Consider the following 20,831-nt stretch of genomic DNA (forward strand, 5'->3'; position numbering starts at 1 on the left):
CCAAATTTATTTTGTTAAGAATTACCTGAGATTTTCAGTTGTCTGCTATATTAGTTCACTAGAGCTGCAATAAAGTATCACAAACCAGGTGGCTTAAAACAACAGAAATGTATTTTCTCATGGTTCCATAGACTAGAAATCTGAAATCAAGTTTTCAACAGGGCCATATTCCTTCCGAAGATTCTAGGGAAGACTCTTTCCTTGCTTCTTCTTAGTTTCTGGTGATTGCTGGCAATCCTTGATATTCCTTGGCTGGTTGATGCATCATTCCAATTTCTGCTTCTGTCTTTACATGTCCATCTACCCTCTGTGTGTATTTCTGTGTCTTCACACAGCCTTCTTATAAGGACACCAGTCATCTGATCTAGTGCCCACTCTAATCCATTATGATTTGATCTTAACTAATTACAGCTGCCAAAACCTTATTTCCAAATAATGTCACATTTTGAGGTTCCTGGGGTGTGTGTGTGAATTTTGGGGAGACACTATTCAACCCCCTAAACCCACCAAGAAATAAATATATCTTTCTAGCTGGTGGGTTTCTGTTTTGAAGAGTTCAGAGTAAATGTCTTTGTATGAGATTTTTTAAAAATATGTTTTTCCTCTTTTCAGTTAAGAAGATACTTTCTGGATTTCTTCATATATCGTCCTTCTACAAATTGGGTTTCTACATTTCATTTTGGTTGTGAAAGAAAGATTTAGAACGTTTCTAAAAATGGGCCCATTAATTTTGATTATTCATTACTTCAGAAATAAAATGTATGGACTGACTTAAGTGAGAGCTTAGAATTGAGGTGGCAAGTTTCACCCCTACACCCTCCTTTGTGAAGCTGGAAATCAAGGTACTCCAGATTCTAGCTATTAATATTAGCTGACTCTATATCCTCATGTCTTTCTGCCCTTCTTATGCTGTTCCTACCAGTTGTGATGTACTTCCCCCATCATTATTTTCAAAATCCTACCCATTTTTCAAAGACCTAACTAAAAGCCTGCTTCTCTCCCCAGTTCTCTCTTCCCTACTCAGTCTCCCCAAAGATTGAATTGATTTCTCCATCCTCTACTCCTCCTATCAAAGAAGTCAGTCTCTGGCCAAAGTTTCACTGGGTCTATCTCCCAGCACCACTATTCTGTACCTGTATGACTTCAGAGAATTTACTTAGCCTTTCTTGGGCCTTGATAAACTGAGAATAATACTATCTACTTCTATGTAAATTGCTTAAAATAACACTTGGCATAAAGTAAGAGGTCAATAAATGTTAGTCCTCCTTTGTAATCATTTTCTTCTTTGTCCTGTGGTTATTTGTGAACAAACGTGCATGCTCCACTAGACAGGGAACTATTGGAAGCCAGGGGCTGTGCTTTATCTATCTTAGCATGCCATATGCCATCGAGTACATGCTTGTTATGTAGCTGTGCTCAGTACATTTTTGCAGATTTAGTAGAGAAAGGAACCCTTTTCAGATTCTGCCTGAATTCTTAATTACTATGACGAGTTTTTTCTTGTTCTCTAATGGAGTTCTGCACAGATCACGCACGAGATACATGCGGCAAACATTTTGTATATTTTCTTTTTTCAGGTATGCATGGTAGAAAGCTTTTAAAATAATCGTAATGCCAATAAGTTTGTATTTATTAGACACTTAATATGTGCTAGGCACAGATAATATGTTATCTTAACTTCTTATCCTGACAAGAACCATGCAATGTATTTACCATTATTCCTGGTTTACAGAAGATGAAATGGAGCTCGGAGAAACTAAACCAGCTGTAATGCCAAAGGCCACAGTTAGAACAGGTAACAAGTCTGAGTTGTGAACCCAGTTTAAGCTGACTCTAAAGTTCTTAAGCTTTGCCCTTTATTGTGTTGTCTCCTTCTTTCCCTCCCCTCCTTCCTTCCTTCCCTCCCCTCCTTTCTTCCTTCCTTCCCTCCCTCCCTTCTTCCCTCCCTCCTTCCTTCCTTCCTCCCTTCCTTCTTTAACTACAACACTACAAAAAACTTGAGAACTATTGGGAATTAGCTACTATACTTTCAACACTTCAACTCAATTGCTGTAAACATTTTGCATATGATCCTCTTCTCTTCTCCATTTGCCTATCTATCTTCCATCATTGATATCATAGTACACACATCACTTTGTGACTTGCTTTTTTCAACATCTCCAGCTTTTTCACTACATATTTGTCCTATGCCATCCACCAATTATCACCATTTTCCTTTTCCTTTGAGTGACAAATTAAACATGTGGCCAACCAAATAAAAACCTTGGTGTGTTGTTCATATTCACTGTTGTCTTGACCTAATTTGGAAGGCTTTTTTTTTTTTTCTTCTTTCAGGGAAGAAGGAGAATTCAGAGTGAAACTCGGCAGAGCACAGCCATAGATGGAGACAAGATGACGTCTACTCTCAACCCAGAAGGGACAGTTTCCTGTCATTGTCTGAAGAATATTTTCACCTCTGAAACAATCCTGGATTTCACTGTCTACAGGAAAAGCAAAACAAAACAATCACATAGCAGAGAGAGAGAGAGAGAGAGAGAGAGAGAGAGAGAGAGAGAGAGAGAGAGAGAGAGAGAGAGAGAGAGAGAAGCTCTTCTGTGATGAGTAGAGGGGAGAGAAGAGTAATGAAAGCCAGGGGATAAGAAGAGAGTGGAACAGAGGGGAAGAAAGGGAGGGTTGGCAGGAGGTGGGATGAAGGGAGGAAGGGAGAAGGTGATGCCCTTGCGGTTCTCTACTTTCTTTTGAGTGGTACCTATCACTGAAGATCAACAAATGCTCTCTTTTGTCCCAAAGTGTGTTTGTGATTCTATAGACACCATCTTACTCGCTTCCCCCACCTCCTTTGGAACTTCTAGTTGACACCATTCTCTGTATGGATAATAACGCCTTCCAGCAGAGCTACTGTCATATACTCAGCATCTATCTGGAGGTGTACCCACCACTGGCTCCTGCTCCTGTTGGGAACACTATCGAGCTATGGTTTTTCATTCAACATTGCCACCTTTAACGTCTAATCCAAAGTTACAAGAAAACCATGACAGTCCCAATACAAGGAAATAATGACAGTCAAGTTCCCACAGCCTACTACATATAGTTACCCACACATAAATTTTTAATGTAAATGTTTTAGTTTTGTGACATTTATGCATACTCACAATAATAAAGTTAGATAATGCAGAAAATGACAAAGCTTACAGTAAAGAAATTTAAAAATAATCTATTCTCTTGGAAATTACTACACTTAATGCTAAGTGAACATCATTCTCAACACATGCCCATGTGATTCTAGAGAAAGGTGAATAAGAGGATAAAGAGACAGACAGACAATTTTGCAAAAAATGAGGTCATCCTTTACATAGTACTTAAGAGCATACATCAAATTTAATTTTATTTGAACATAACAGTAAAAAAGAACATAACCAAATTAAAAGTGAAGTAATAGCAAAATTCTCAAAAATATTTCTTTATCACTACAAATATGAGTTTCCAAACATATTTCTGTAAGGTGAAGAAAAGTGATTATGAAAAACACTGAGGATAAAGTCATTGTGACTATTTCAACTACATATTTTTAGACAGAGTCAATTACTTCTTGCCATGAAAAATGAGGAGATTAGCACACATAATCTAATCACATATCTCTTCTCTCTACTCCTTCACTATTTGGTACCCTGTCAATATTTTCTTATTGTCAAGGTTTATTATAATCATTTCCTTTTCTGTAACAATAATACCCCTGATTGTTTAGACCTTAAGTACTTTCACAACCATGATTTTTTCCCTCCATCCATGTAATTCTTTTTTCCCCTAAATCTTTATAGAAATATAATTCACATACCATACAATCCACCCATTTAAAGCATACAATTCAAGGATGTTTAGCATTTTCACAGAATTGTGCAAACATCACCACGATCCAGTTTTAGAACACTTTTAGCACTCCCCCAGAAAACTTATACAATCATGCCCCTCTCCTCTCCTAGCCCTAGGCAACTACTAATACACTTTCAGTAGATTAGTAGGGAAGTGGGGAAGTGAGAAGGGAGTGGAGATAGTCAATACAGAGTGTGTTATCTAGAGAGTTCCACCATGCATGTCTAGGACTTCATTCCACTGCAGAAAGTCTACGATCTAGTTTAAAATATATGCTCAGAGACAGCCCACCAATGGGCTAATAGGCTGGGGTGTTCAGACACCACCTCTTTTCAGTTATCATTTGAGGCTGCTCCTGAGCACTTAACTCTCTGGTATTTTTCCTAGAAGTCTGCAAGAGTAGATTTATGATTGCATTAAAATTACCTCATTCATACCAAGGTAATGTGCAAGCAGATTTAGAATGTCCTAAGTTGAGGAAGTCTTTCTGAAAGTCAAAATACCTTTCCTTCTATGTCAATAAGGTTCAAAAGAAATATAATACAAGCCACAAATATGAGCTACATATGTAATTTTAATTTTCTAGTAGCCACACTAAAAAAAGAAATAAAATAGGTGAAATTAATTTTAATAATACATTTTACTTAATCTGATATATTTAAAGTATTATAATTTCAACATGTAATCAATATAAAAATTATTAATCAGATATTTGATATTCTTTTTTTCAAACGAACCCTTCGGTATCAAGTGTGTAAGTGTAACCTACACAGCATCTCAGTTCAGACTAGCCACCTTTTAATAACTATGTGTGGCTAGTGGTTACTTTATTGGACCACACAGCTCTTTGTAATAGATAATCTGAATTTTTAACCCTTGAAGTTACCCTAAAGATTATTCTTAACGTAATTATTATACTTTAAAAGTGAAGTAAAAAATACTTAGAGAGGTTCAGCAGCTAGTCCAAGGATATAAAGCAAGAAAACTTAAATCTGAGAGTCTGGAGTGATTATTACACAATTCTCTTCAACCCTGCAGTAGTACCATATTTGCTTCTCTTTTGTGGTAAATGCTGCTAATTGTCTACCAAACACCCATTCTCCTCTTCGTCTTAATAACTAAGCTATATTCTTGGGGAAGGAGAGGCAGTAATATGCTTAGCCATAAACCTACACTTCTCAGCTTCCCTTATGTGGAAGGCTATTAATGAGACACAGTTCTGGACAGTTTAAGTTAAAAGCAGAAATATGAAGGCAATTTCAGGGCAAGTTTCACTTTTCTAAAATAATGCCTCATCTCTTGTTCTTCCTTGGTTTCTTTTTCTACCTGCCTGGAATGCAGGTATGAGACTAGAGGTGAGGCTACCATGGCATGACACCGAGATGACCATGGGAATGAAAGCCACACTCTACAGATGGTGGATAAGAAAGATCAGGATAAGAAGAGTGTCAATGACATAGAACTGGTGGTGTGCCAGCCATAAACTGTGTGCTATCAAACTTTTTATTACTGAAGTATAAGCCCTTGTAATGGTAAAGGGCTTCTGTACTTATATGCTGAATATAAGTACTTATATGTACTTATATTCTGCTGTACTCATATGCAGCAGAATGTCATTTGCGACTGATATTTTCACTTCAAACATCATTAAATTATTTCAAGAGTAATAGACTTTTTAAAACTTTTAAAATAGATTGTTTTTTAGAGCAGTTTTAGGTTCACAGCAAAACTGAGCAGAAGGTACACAGATACCCCTACCTCCACACATGCACAGCTTCCCCCAATATCAACGTCCCCCACCAGGGTGGTGTATTTGTTACAACTGATGAACCCACACTGACACATCATTATCACTTAAAGCCTGTAGTTTACATTAGGGTTCACTATTGATGTTGTACATTCTGTGGGTTTGGATAAATGTAGATTGCCATGTATCCACCAGTGTAGCATCACACAGAGTAGTTTTAAGTGTAACAGACATTTAAAGTAAAATTTTCAACTAAATACTGATAACTCTCCATAGGCTAATAATTTTTTAGTAAATATGCCAAATATAGAAAGAAAAAATAAGAAAAAGAGAAAGATGTATTATTTTCCCTTTGTCCTGTACATAGTCCTGAAAAAAAATTTAACCCTCTACATTGCTTATAGAATTTACTAGAACAAAATATGTTTACATCATAGCAGTAGTACACACTATGTTCATATATGTCAACACCTGTTAAAATGGAGAAAGAGCTCTCTTCTGGATTGATGATGTACTAGGAATTATGAGATCTTGGTTCTTTTCATGGTTCTGTCACAAACAAGTTGTCTTTGGGCCATTAAGGTAGACTCTCTGTAACTCAGTTTCCTCATCTGTAAAGCCAAAGATTAAGGTAGTGGAATCCTAAATTCCTTTGCAGCTTTAGCATTCTGCGAATCTGTACAAGCACTTCTTCCAGGAGACAGGATTCACAGCCTGATTTCCCTCCATGTTTGGCCTCTAGGGCTGTGCGAGTTTAAATTGTTAGATTAAATTTTTGGCAGTGATAACTCTTAACCATCCGCCATTTGCAACTCTGACAGTATCCCTTCTGCTATGGAACCCACCCTTTTAGAAGACTCAACTTATTCAGTATTGCATAAAGCACTTTCATAAAATTTCAAGTGCAAAGGATTTCGAAGAAGTCAGATTTAGTACCTATTTTCTCTTTCAGAGGTTATGGGAAATTATTTTTTGTTAGTAAAGAAAACAGGGACTATTCATACAATTTAACATACCCTGCATGTGTATGTTTAAAAATATTAGTCTCATTTCTTTAGTTCTATTTACTATTAGGCATTATTGAAAATTCTACCTCTTTTCATTTGCTCTTAAAAACCCCCAAAGAGTCTTTTTCCAATTCTGAAAACTCTTGGCTAAATACTGGTGCTATTTTCAACTTAGAGTAACTGGCAACCTCACATTTTGTAAAGTTCAAGAAGAGCAGAAACTCAGCTTCCGAATCTGCCACTCTGTCAGCCAGTTAGAATGAACAGAAAGCAGACAATGGAGGGCAAATTTCTGGAAGCCAAACCCTCCTTGCCTGTGAAGAGCAGATTTGAATGGAGGCTAGGACGTGTTGAGGGCTGGAGGGGACCCAGTTCTAATCATTCTTTTCCATCCAGGTCATCAGTTAGACCTCTCGTTAAAACTTCTATTATAAATAAAATAGTTTTTAAGTACTATTTATTTCAATACTGTTGCTATCAAAAAGCATGCATTCTTCCTCACAATATGCCTGCAAACCATGGTTTCAAGGAGACAGTGTTGCCTAATGGCTAAGAATGTCTAATGGTTAAGAATACAGGGATAGTAGAAAAACAGATCGGTCACATTGAAAAAGACTCTCACTCTTTACTAAGCCTTAGTTTTCTATTTCCATTGTAAAGTGAGGATAATCAGAATCTCTACCTCATACAGAATGATTTGATGACTATATGATACATGTAAAACATTCAGTTACTCTTGGCCATGGTCAATATTTAATAACTGGTAATGGTATGTTAGAATTATTATTATATTTATCATTATTAGTTGTAGTAGTAACAATATTTTATAGCATTAATATTTCTCAAAATAGTTTTGCTTAGTGACACCATTAAATACTTCCTCTCTGCTATTACATAAACTAGGTAGATTTCTCGAGTCATTTCAATAAACTTAATTCTGATGTTTTGATTGGTTTTGTGAAATAGTCCATGCAGGATCCTGGAGAGTAACAATAAGTTGTAGTCAACATTATATGCTTAATGCATAAATGTTCATTGAACAAATCACTTTTGGGTGACAGGTAACAGAAATGCTTTCTGGTGGCAATCACCTGCAATTTTATTCTGTTTCATAAAAAACTATCCGTTGATCCTAAAGTAACAAGATGTTAAATGGGACTCTTTCACTGTCTTATAACTGAGTCAGAATTTCTCAATGGAGAGTAACAGATGCCAAGTATCTCCTCCTTCTAAAGAGAGCAACTCATGACCTTAAAAACATCCTTGCAGTTCTTACAAAAGCAGGAAATCTGGCACTGTGACCATTACTGCCTATCTCCTCCAAGCCTCTTTTCAGAGATACATACAGAGAATTTGAGGGAATGGTAAAGCCTTAAGTCAGAGAACTAGGGCACGAGTAGGGGAGGAGGGCTCACCCCTCCAAATTAGGCAAGGAAGATGTATGCAAGAGAATTATTTGCAGAGATTGATGTTTGCAAGAAGGTAAAACTGCCCTCTCATTTCCTGATAGGTATCTCTTAAATGGTAGACTTTCTGTGCCTTCTTCTGCTTTATGTGAGAGAGAGAAAGGAGAGAGAGAGAGAGAGAGAGAGAGAGAGAGAGAGTGAGAGAGAGAGAAACTGGAGATTAAGACTGCAGAGTGAAGTGAGACAGAAGGGGAGAAGCAGACTCCACTCTCACCTCTGATAAGATGTGAGAGTTTTCCATGGGCCATAGTGGCCCCTACAAAGTGGCCCACCTTAAGCCACCTTGCTGTTGCCCCATTCAGGAGGGCTCCAACAGTACAAACTGAGTGCAGGGAGTTTCTCAGGGACCTGGAGCTGAAGAGGGTATCTGAGGGTGTCAGCTGGAGAACATACTCACAATAGGGTCCTGTGAAGTGAGCAACCATTCTTAGGAACTCACACAGCTGCCCAGGGGAAGCCAACATTGGGATGCTGCCCCAGAAAGGGTACCAGGTAGTGAAATATTTTGGCTCTTTGCTTGAATCCTCCCTATCTAACTGCTAACTGGGGGGCAGGCAGAAAGAAGGAAGAGGCAGAGTATCCAAAGGGCATGGAAGAGAAAAGCCTTGAATTGGATACCAGATGGAAGTTTTAAGACTGGACTGCGGCTTTTTCATACTTGAGTATTAAAAATTTCAAGGTGAGACTGTTCTTATGTGACTAATTCCTTCTGGAACATGCTCAAGCTGTTATCAAGGGATATGAAAGGAAAGTTCAAAAGATCAAGCATGAAGGCAGCGATGGAAGAAAAAATCGATCTCTTTCCTATGTACTGTATGTCATTAAGACTGTTCATTGTACCAACTACACTCAAAAACCCTGGGCAGGGAGGAGGGAGAGAAGCGTGAAGTAGCGAGGTGGGTAGGCAGGTCGGTCAAGATTAACTATTAAATGCACCCCCTGTCATTACAAAGTGAGTTAGCAAAAGCAGGGATTCTGAAGCCGAACTGACTGTGCCAACCTCTCTTTCCACTGCACACTCACTGCACTATCTCCTGTAATAAGGGCTTCCACTTAGATTGCTCTTTAAAATTAAAAAAGCACTTGGGTGAACCAGTGCCTTGCCAAGAATGTTTAGTCTGAACAAAATTCTGTTTAACGAGGTGTCAAAACAACCATTAAAGATGTTTCTAAGAGCATTATCTTAGCACAGCAGGGAGTCGGCATGATATAGAGAAAATACAGGATTGGGAATCTGGAGCTTTGCGTTCTGGTCACAGCTCAGTGAGGAGCATTGCAAAAGGAGTATGGCGTTTGGCATCGGATTGAGATCAAAATTCTGGCTCTGCTAGTTAGCAGCTGTGTGTCCTAAGGCACAATTCTTAACCTCCTTAATCCTCAGTTTCTTCATGCATAAAATGGGAAAATGGCACCTACTTTATAGGTTTGCTGAGAGGAATAATGAGATAATATCAAGGCCTAGGAAAATGACTGGAACTGAACCCAATAAAGGTCCAATAAGGTGTGAGTTAAATCAAATCTTCATCAGTACATTTTCTGCTCTGCTGAGCTAAGAGAACACCTGTGATGATGAAACAGAACAATATATATGAGAAAAAAACTTTCTAAAGTGAAAGCTATTTGAAAATATTTATTTTTCTTGCTCTCTTTCTGGGAGACAGCTCTCTTTGAACTACAAGAGCACAGAGTGAAGACCAGATGAGGAAATTCTTTCTCTTTTTTTTAGAAAACAAATTCTAATACCTCAGAAGCAATTTGCTCTATATTTCATAGGCTACAGTTACTTTTATTAGTATTCATATATATATCATTCCTTCTCAATTATAAAAGACATACATATTCTTTATAGAAATTGTGGGAAATATTACAAAGTATTTCCTTTCAGTTTTTTCTAAATAAGAATATTTTTAAGAATGGGGCTTATATGTATATACAGTTTTGCATTCTGCTTTTTTAAAGTTTACACTATGCAACAGGACTTTCTGACTAATCATTTGAAACTTGGTTGAATATCTGAGTCAGTAAACAATAAAAAGAGAAACTGTAATTCATTAAGAAGTCATACAGAATGTAAAAATACTTCCTTAAAGGTGTTTATTTTGTTGAAATACACATACAGAAGAAAATATAAAATATAAGTGTACAATTTATAGAAATGTAAGAAACCAAACAGCTGTGTAACTACCTGACAGGTTTAGGAATAAAATATCTCTAGTAGTAACCTCTATTAAAAAAAAAAAAAGGAGCGAGACTCAAAATGTTTTACAATACTTATGGCATGTCATTTGTCATTTGTTACTGACAAGTCTTCTCTTGCCAGAGGACAGAGGCACCAGGATGTGAGCCATCTCCCTTTCACTTTTCCTGTATTTTGATTTTGCTGATAGTATTCTTTGCTATGTCATTTATTAAACTTATATTTAATTGAATTTTAAAATCTTTTGTTATTATCTCTCTCTTTTTTTTTTTTTTTTTTTTTTTTACAGTTAGCTAGAAATGCTTTCTCCACAGCTAGGTTGCTAGGTTATAAAGGAATTCATCAATTTTCTTGTAGTACTCATATGATTTCATTCTCTACATTTAGAGCTCTGATTGATTAGCAGTGCATTCTGGTATATGGTGTGAGGTATGGATCTACTTTTCTTCTTCTCTCAATAATTTGGGATGACACTTTCATTATAAATTAAATAGACTGGATCCATTTCTATATCCTCTTTCATGTTCATTGTTGTGTTTGTCTATTCATGAACCAATACCACAGTTATGATTATAGGGACTTTATAACTTGTTTTAATATCAGATAAAGATAGTCTCCCTTATTGTTGTTCTTTTTGAGGGCTTTTCCAAGTAACTTTTCAAGTTTATTTTCCATGTAAACGTTATAGTCATGTTCTCTAACTCCAAAATAAAACCAAACAAGACAAAGTAATACTGTTTGTGTTTTATTGCAATTGCATTATATTTATATGTTAACTTGGGGAGAACTACAATCTTTATAATGGTAAGATGCCCACCAAGAACAAGTCTTTCTCTTTATTCAAGGCTAGTTTTGTGTCCTTCAATGAATTTTGAAGTTTATTTCTTGTAGATTTTGTCTATTTCATGTTAACTTTATTACTAAGAATTCTGTAACTATTATATAATGGAGTTTTTCTTTTATTATATCCTCTAAACAGTAACAGTTTATTCATAGTAAGGTTTTTTATTTTAAATTTTACAGTATACTACTTAGTGATTTGTTTATTGTTTCTTTTTATCATTTATTCTCATGGATTTTCCAAGTATACTGTCATCTCATGTACAAATAGAGATAGTTTTAGTTCTTTTCCAATTCTCACACCTCTAATTTTTTACATAGTAGTATAGTCAGTATTCTTGCCCTTTTCTTGACTTTAGGAAAATATTTCTAGTGTTTCCCTATTAAATTAGATAGTGGCTTTAGAATTGATAAATTTAGCTTACCCCCTTTCTCCCCCCTCACAAATCTGTAGAACAATCTAAGTTACATGAATATATATAAACATTTTAAATAAAATATTAACAAACGGAATCCAACAGCACATTGAACATGTGTATTTTTCATGGAGGTATAGTTCAAATACAGAAAATCCTATATTCCCCATATTTACAGCTCAAACAGATAGCTCATATAATTAGCTCTACATGCTGATAAAAAGTTCAACAAAATTTAACTATAATTCCTGATTAAAAAAAACTCAATAAAAAATTGAATTTGTGAATACTATTATAACATGATTAATCTATCTATATCTATAAGTATATTCATTGATAGATACAGAGAAATAGAATTTAGCTCTAAATGGGGAAATACTAGTTTTCAATGGGCACATTTCCTTGAAGTCAGGAATTATTATTTAACATTGTGTTAGAAGTATAACCAATGTAATCAGATGAAAGTTATAATGTTATTTAAGTCTGCACAGCTTGGAGTTACAGAAATATGCACAATTATGACTGTTTTACCTGTAGGTTAGTTATGGGTTGGATGATATCCATGTGAGTAGTAGCAGAATGTGAATGGATTTATTGTGAAACAAAGGGACATTTCTACTATCCATAGAATTGCGGAATGATTCATCCTGGGATCCAAAACACCCAGGGGAGCTTATACCTGTATGCTATAGACTGAATGTTTATGTCTCTCGAAAATTCATATATTGGAACCTAATCGCTAATGCGATGGTATTAGGAGGGAGAGCCTTTGGAAGGTGATTAGGTCATGAAGGCAGAACTCTATGAATAGGATTAGTGTCCCTATAAAAGAGACCCCGGAGAGCTCCCTTGTCCCTCTGCCATGTGAGGACACAGCAAAAAAAAAGACCTCTCTACAAACCAGGAAGTGGGCTCTCACAAAAACACCAAATCTTCTGGCACCTTGATACGGGACTTCTTTCTCCAGAACTGTGAGAAATAAATTTCTGTTTTCATAAGCCACCAATCTATGTTTTGTTTGTTGTTGTTGTTGTTATAGCAATGCAAATGGACGAAGACAGAAGTTGGTAACAACAAGTTGGAGTACTGCTGTAACAAATATCTAAAAATGTGAAGTGGCTTTGCAACTAGGTAATGGGTAGAGACTAGGAGAGTTTTGAGGTGCATGCTAGAAAGAACCTACACTGCCATGAACAGACCTTTAAAGGCAATGAGCTGTAGAGAAAGCCTCAATCTTCTTGGAGAGTACCTAGGTAATCCTGAACAGAATGTTGGAAGAAATATGGATGATAGGGCTATTCTGATGAGATCTTGGATGGAAATGAGAAACGTGCTATTAGAAACTGGAGGAAAGGTGATCCTTGTTATAAAGTTGGCTAAGTTGTGTTCATGTTCTGGTGTTCTACAGAAGGTAAAACTTGTGAGCGATAAAACTGGATTTAACTGAAGCTATTTCTAAGCAAAGTGTTGAAGGTGTGGCTTGACTCCTCCTGATTGCTTATATTAAAATACAAGAAGAGAGAAATGACTTAAAAGATGGAAGTGTTAAGCAAAAAAAGAAGCAGAACTTAAAGATTTGGGGAGTTCTCAGCCTTTCCATGTCATTAAAAAATGAGAGGGGGAGAACACCAAGGGTGTGGCCAACTGACCATTTGATAAGGAGATTAGCGTGGATCAGCCATCTCAACAGAAGCCAGGAGCTATTCTCCAGGACAACGGAAAAATGACCTCAAAAGCAATTCAGAGATCATCAGGGTTGTCTCCTTGGTTTCAAAAGGGTGGGGTGGGGACCATGGCCTAGTTTTCAACAGACCAGACAACCTTCACCCAAAGCCGGTGGGGAGCAGGGCCACCCAGAGTCTTGGGGGCCCAACTCCTGCCCAGCAAAGCTGTGGGGACAGAACCACCACCCCCGTGGGTTCAAATGGTGGGACCTCCATCTCTGTGGGCAGTAGGGCAGAGCATTGAGCAAAGAGGATTATTCTTGAGCCTTAAGATCTCATGGAGTTTGCCTTATAGTTTGGACTTACTTGGGAACAGTTACAGGCATACCTCATTTTATTGCACTTTGAAAATTTTTTTTCTTTTCTGCAAATTGAAGGTCTGTGGCAACCCTGTCTTGAGCAAGTCTATTGGTGCCATCTTTCCAACAACACTTACCCACTTCCTGTCTCAGTGTCACATTTGGGTAATTTTCAAAATGTTTCAGACTTTTTCATTATTATTATTTCTTATGGTGATCTAAGATCAGTTACTTCGATGTTACAACCCTAACTGTCTGTGGGCGCTATGAACTGTACCCACATAAGACAGTGAACTTAATAAGTACTGTGTGTCTTCTGACTACTCCACTGACCGGCTTTCCCCTATCTTTCTCCCACTCCTTGGGCCTCCCTATTCCCTGAGACAGAACAATATTGAAATTAGGCCAACTAATAACCCAAAAATGGCCTCTAAGTGGCTGAAAGCCAGGCCTCCTGTGCCAGTTAGCCAAGTTGTGAATGCAAAGGAAAAGTTCTTGGAGGAAATTAAAAGTGCTACTCCAGTGAATACACAAATGATAAGAAAGTGAAACAGCCTTACTGCTGATGTGAAGAAAGTTTCAGTGGTCTAGATGGGAGATCAAACCAGACACAACATTTCCTTCAGCCAAAGCCTAATGCAGAGCAAGGCCCTAACTCTCTTGAATTCTATGAAGGCTGAGGGAGGTGATGAAGCTGCAGAAGAAAAGTCTGAAGCTGGCAGAGGTTGGTTCATTAGGTTTAAGGAAAGAAGCCATTTCCATAACATAAAAGTACAAGACCAAGCAGCACATGCTGATGTAGAAGCTGTGGCAATTTGTCCAGAAGATCTAGCTGAGATAATTAATGAGGGTGGTACACTAAATGACAGATTGTCAATGTAGACAAAACAGCCTTCTTTTGGAAGAAGATGCCACCTAGGACTTTCATAACTAGAGAGGAGAAGTCAGTGCCTGGCTTCAAAGCTTCAAAGGACAGGCTGAACCTCTTATTAGGGGCTAATGAAGCTGGTGCCTTGAAGTTGAAGCCAATGCTCATTTACCATTCCAAAAATCCTAAGGTCCTTAAGAATTATGTTAAATCTACTCTGCCTGTGCTCTAGAAATGAAACAAAAAAGCCTGGACGACAGAACATCTATTTATAACATGGTTTACTTAATGTTTTAAGCCCACCATGGAGACCTGCTGCTCAGAAAAAAAAGATTTCTTTCAAAATATTACTGCCCATTGACAATGCACCTGGTCACCCAAGAGCTCTGATGGAGATGTACAAAGAGATTAATCCTGTTTTCATGCCTGTTAACACAACGTCCATCCTCCAGCCCATGAATCAAGGAGTAATTTTGACTTTCAAGTCTTATTATTTAAGAAATTCATTTCACAACACTATAGCTGCCATAGAGAGTGATTGCTCTGTTGGATCTGGGCAAAGTCAATTGAAAACCTTCTGGAAAGGATTCACCATTCTAGATGACATTAAGGACATTCATGATTTATGGGAAGAGGTCCAAATATCAACAGGAATTTGGAAGAAGTTGATCCCAACCCTCATGGATGACTTTGAGGGGTGCAAGGCTTCAGTGTAAGAGAAAACTACAGATGTGGTAGAATAAGCAAGAGAACTAGAATAAGAAGTGGAGCCTGAAGATGTGACTGAATTGTTGCAATCTCATGATAAAAACTTGAATGGATGAGGAGTTGCTTCTAATGGATAAGCAAAGAAAGTGATTTCTAGGGATGAAATCTACATCTGGTGAAGTTGCTGTGAAGATTGTTGAAATGACAACAAAGGATTTAGAATATGACATAAACTTAGTTGATAAAGCAGTGGCAGGGTTTGAGAGGATTAACTCCAACTTTGAAAGAAGTTCTACTGTGGGTAAAGGGCTATCAAACAGCATTGCATGCTACAGGGAAATTGTTGATGAAAGGAAGAGTCAATAGATGCGGCAAACTTCATTGTTGTCTTATTTTAAGAAATTGTCACAGCCACCCCAGCCTTCACACTTACCACCCTGATGAACCAGGAGGCATCAACATTGAGGCAAGACCGTCCACCAGCAAAAAAGACTATGACTCGCTGAAGGCTCAGATGATGGTTAGAATTTTTTAGCAATTAAGTAGTTTTAAATTAAGGTATATACATTGTTTTTCAAGACATAATGCTATTGCACACTTAATAGACTACAGACTAGTGTCAATATAACTTTTATATGCATTGGGAAACCAAAAAATTCATGTGACTCATTTTATTTTTGTGATAGTTGCTTTATTGTGGTGGTCTGGAAAGAAACCTGAAAATCTCCAGTATGTCTGTACTCCTTTCTTCTTTCTGATTTCTCCCTTTTGGAATCAAAACATCTATCCTGTGTCTAACCCACCACTGTATTTTGGAAGCACATAACTTATATGGTTTCACACGTTCACAGCTGGAGAATAATTTGCCTTAGGATGAATCATACCTTGAATCTCACCCATATCTGATTTAAATCATATTTAGATGAGACTTTGGATTTTAGATTTTAGTGTTGACGCTGGAACAAGTTAAGACCTTTGGGGATGTTAGGATGTAATGAATATATTTTTCATGTGAGAAGGATTTTAGGTGACAAGAGGTGGAATGCTATGGACTAAACCCTTGCTTCTCCCCAAAATTCATATGTTGAAACCTAACCCCTACTATAATGGTATTAGGAGGTGGAGTCTTTGGGGGGTGATTAGTTTATGAGTGGGGGGGCCCTCATGAATAAGATTAGTGTCCTTATAAAAGAGACCCTAGAGAGCTCCTTTGCCCCTTCTGCCATGTGAGGACACGGTGAAAAGACGGCTGTCTATGAACGAGAAAGCAGGCCTTCGCTAGACACCGAATATGATGGCACCTTGTTCTTGGACTTCTTAGTCTCTAGAAATGTGAGAAATAAATTTCTGATTTTATAAGCAACCCAGTCTATGTTATTGTCATAGCAGCTAATAAACTAAGACAATGTCCATATGTCATATATCTCTTACATCTGGAAACAAAGACTTCCAGACCTGATCACTGAATATGTAGGTCTAGGATGCTACCTTGGAAGCTCTGTTTTTACTATGTGTTTCAATGTGCAGACATGGTTTCAAAACCCTGATTTTACAAAGCTTTATTTGTTTGTTTATTTCCCACCTTGTTTCAGAATGGATTTAAGAACACATTAAAATATAGCAAGATCAATATAAAGTAAATGTTTAAAAGAGAGAAAATTAAAACTAAGAAAGTGAAATGTTGGTAGAGATGAAGGTTATACAAAGGTCCACACCAGTGGACTAGAAGGGCTCTTGCAGACAAGAGGGTGGGACACAAAGCCAATACTGGGATGTTCTGTGGAGTAAATTACATGTCTCTGTCTCTCCAACTTGTGGTATCTGCATATGCATGAAATGGTTTAAAATAAACAACAAGAGCTACTGTAGGGAAAGAGGTGGCATAAAGGTTTATCACAGCCTGAGAAGTGCATGTGCAAAAGCCTGGAATAAATCCCCAAACCTAGGTTATTCAGCAGGAGTCTGGGGTCTAGATGGTGGGCATAGCATATTAGATTTTTATGTATTTAATGATTTGGCATGGATCGGCAGGATCAATTATTTCATCTCCAGCATCTGTATCTATGAAGTTTTATTTATTATCCATGCCCTACAGCTACTATACAGAATTTAAGGAAGGTTAAATGACAGCAAACACACAGACAGAGGTTTGTGTATGTACACACTTACAACACAACAGTTAACATACAGATAGAAAAAAAAATCAGAAGTCATATAAAGTAGGGAAAAGCAGAGAAATCTACAAGATACTTGTTATACAGTTTTCACTACAATTTATTATTATATTTAGATTTTCATTGACTAGCCAATAAAGTGAAAAGGGAAACATAACAGAGATTGTTCTTCTCTGATAAAAAGAATCTTCATTCTCTTTAGGAAAGGGATTTTTTCCCTGCTATTAAATTCTAAGAGGAATTTATCAAATAGAGCTAGCAATGAACAGCACTGAGTCATAATTCCACAGCCTTTACCAGGACATAGGCTTCTGTCTCACTGGTTTATAGTCAGGTCCTTAGTTAGTTCCTTACATATGTTTCTCCTTACTTAGATTAAGAGCTCTGTGAGAATCAGACTATGTCTGTTCATCTTCTTAATGTTGCAGTTTTCTGGAGACAGTAGGGGCTAGTAGATGTTCATCAAATGAATGAATGAATAATAAATGATTAAGTGAAGAAACAGTAGTTTGAATCCCTAACCAAATGCATTTCTCAGCTGTTACCCAAAGAACTAGGCTTGGGGTAGTTTTTTAACAGTTCCTTTATTTAACAAGTATTTATTGAGCACCTACTATATGCCAGGCGCTATTTTTAGTACTGGGATATGGAGCGTAAACAAAAGAAGTTTTAAAAAAATTCCTTCATTCATAGTATTTATATTCTAAGGTGAGTTGGGGAATAAATAATGAATTAAATATTTAATATGTTAGATGACAAGAGGTGCTTTGGGGAAAATAAACTGACAATGAAGAAAAGAGGAATAAGGGGTTCTGATCTCTGTGTGTGTGTGTGTGTGTGTGTGTGTGTGTGTGTGTGTGTGTGTGAGAGAGAGAGAGAGAGAGAGAGAGAGAGAGAGAGAGAGAGAGAGAGGTAGGGAGGGAGGGAGGGAGGGAGAATAGAATAGAATAGAATAGAATAGAATAGAATATAGAATCCAGGAGCAAAGGCATTACTTGTACATCCTGGCTTCTTATGGAGACTGATCTAAATAGGAATAAAAAACACAATGAGTTAGCTATAATTGTTCCAAGGCAGGTAATAGTATCGATGGAAAGAGGTTTAACTTACACCCAGAAACACAGAGGATTATGGGTATTTGCCTCACTTTGCTGCAAAGAGAGATTTGAGGTATATCCAAATCAAACCAAGCTGGTTAAGTGCACCCATTTTGGGGAGTGGGCTAGGGAAAGTGGCTGGAGAGAAGGCTAGGAGGAGGAAGAAATTCTTGGGCACACTGGGACTCCCTGTAGTGTTGCAACAGTAATATTTTTCAGGAAAGAACTTGAGAATTAATTTCCAATTGGAAATCTAAGTGTAATTTAGGTAGGCAAAAAGTAATTTCCTGGGTTGGATTTGAGCCAGGGCATTGGAATTAACACCTCATCTCTTGCAAAAATTCCCAGGGGATCTTTAATAATCACAAGCAAGCATGACCTCAGATTTACAGCTCTAGCGTAGGCTGTTATCTTTAGAGGGCAGCTCCACTTAGCACTCTGAACAAACTCCAGGTGATGAATGACACCTAAATGCCACTTACTGATTTACATGTGCTCCGTGCTCCCAACAGCCCCTTTGTTTTTCCTAGAGAGCTCCTGTGCCTAAGGACCACCAAGACTTTGCTCTGTCAACTAGTACAAGATCAGATCAAGTACACCAAAGGACCTATGCAGCCAAGAAACCAAAAAAAAAAAAAAAAAAAAAAAAAAGGAGCAAGCAAGAGATTCTTGCCATGGTACTTGTTATCCTTAAGCAGGTAAATATATCAAAATGAATACTGCAGAAATAATACAGATGGTGAACGCTGAATGAAGTTTTCACCTCTACAACTCCCAAACCGTGTAAAATCCAGCAAGCCACTTTACCTCTTGGAACCTCAGCTTCCTTGTCCATATGAGCCTGGAACGAAATTTAAACAACTGACTTGTCCCCCAAAACCACCACCAACTGACTTGTCCCCCAAAACCACCACCTGATTTATCACCTGATGGACAACTTCTTCAGAGAACTTCCACACACCAGTTTTATCAGTCAGAGACCATCCAAGAAAACAAAGCTTATCACACCAAGTAATTTACTAGCAATCATTTAAGATGGTCTATTGGTTACTAGAGGTAAGAAGAACTGGAAGATCAACCAAGACAAGATGAGGCAACACAGAGATTAGCAACTGCAGGAAGCTTCCACCACCTTGAGGACTGGAGAGAGGAAGCAATGTACCTGGAGCCCAGGAGCCTGAGCCACTATGGACATGGAACCATGTGGGGGAGGCCGGAAGGAAGGTCAGACAAAGATGGGTAGTGCCACAGCCATTGTTGACTATATGCCTGAAGCAGACAGAAAAAGGAAAAAATCTTTCTGACTTCCAGCCCCAGCCAGTACTTCCCATTGCCCTAAAGGAGCCAGAAACTAGTTGGCAACAGGGACTGGGAAGCAGTTTGCAGGGGGTAAATCCCTATGATACAGTGAAAGAACAGGAAATGGATCTGAGAGCTACCAGGTCCCAAACGGCACAGAAGAGGGCTGAAACACTGGCTCCAGTCCACCAAAGCATAGTCTGCCCACAGTTGACTGTTCCATCACCCCTCAGGTGCTCCCTTTTTTGTTTACTTGTTTTCATTTATAAGATGTTCTTTATGGGTATGCTGTCAGCATGATATTGCCATCTCACTTTAAAAGTTCCCTTCTCACATAAGTGAAACCATTCAAGTCCTTTCTACCTAGACGGGTGGTTTCTTTCAATGCCAATTTAAAATTATTTTCATAAATACATATGCAGTTGAAACCAGGGAGAAAAGAAAAGGAACAAATCTGAGAAGAGAGTGGAGTGCTAACTCAAACCAGAAATCCATTATGGTGTACTTTGCAAATACTGTAGGTAATTAAAGACTTTTAAGGGCAACTACAGTATTATTTACTTGACAGTGGAACTCTTACATGCTATTATGTAAATACACATTGAGCACATTTTAAAAGTGCATGCTATTTACTATTCATAAGTATTGTTAATATGTACTTCATTTAACCCTAAGGAGCCATTTCAGTCTCTTGTGTGAATTTACATTTATGAATGTTTTTATAAAATTCATATTATTTACCCAATAGGCAGCTCTGCCATAAGAAATGCTAGAGCTGATTGCCAATTTAACTTCACATGAGTTTCCAGGCAATTGTTCCTTAGGTCTGCCTGCATAGTTGGGCATCCCTAAATAGCCCTTCCTTTCAAAATCCTGCAAGTTAAGACCCATGAGCTGTTCAGTTGAAGGAATTTTCCAGTCTGTTTTGTTGGTTCTGGGGATTTTAGTATCATATAAAAAGAGGCCAGGATATATACCTCATCTTAGAAAATAAAATAAAGATTTCAGCTCTGAAGATAGCAGTCTATAAATTACATGTGTGTAATCACCTTGTTTGCTCTGTGTACTGGAGTCAACATCTACAAAATAAAGATGAGTAGGCTCTAAAATGAGATAATG

This window comes from Physeter macrocephalus, chromosome 9 (genome assembly GCF_002837175.3).
Source record: "Physeter macrocephalus isolate SW-GA chromosome 9, ASM283717v5, whole genome shotgun sequence".
NCBI lineage: Eukaryota > Metazoa > Chordata > Mammalia > Artiodactyla > Physeteridae > Physeter > Physeter macrocephalus.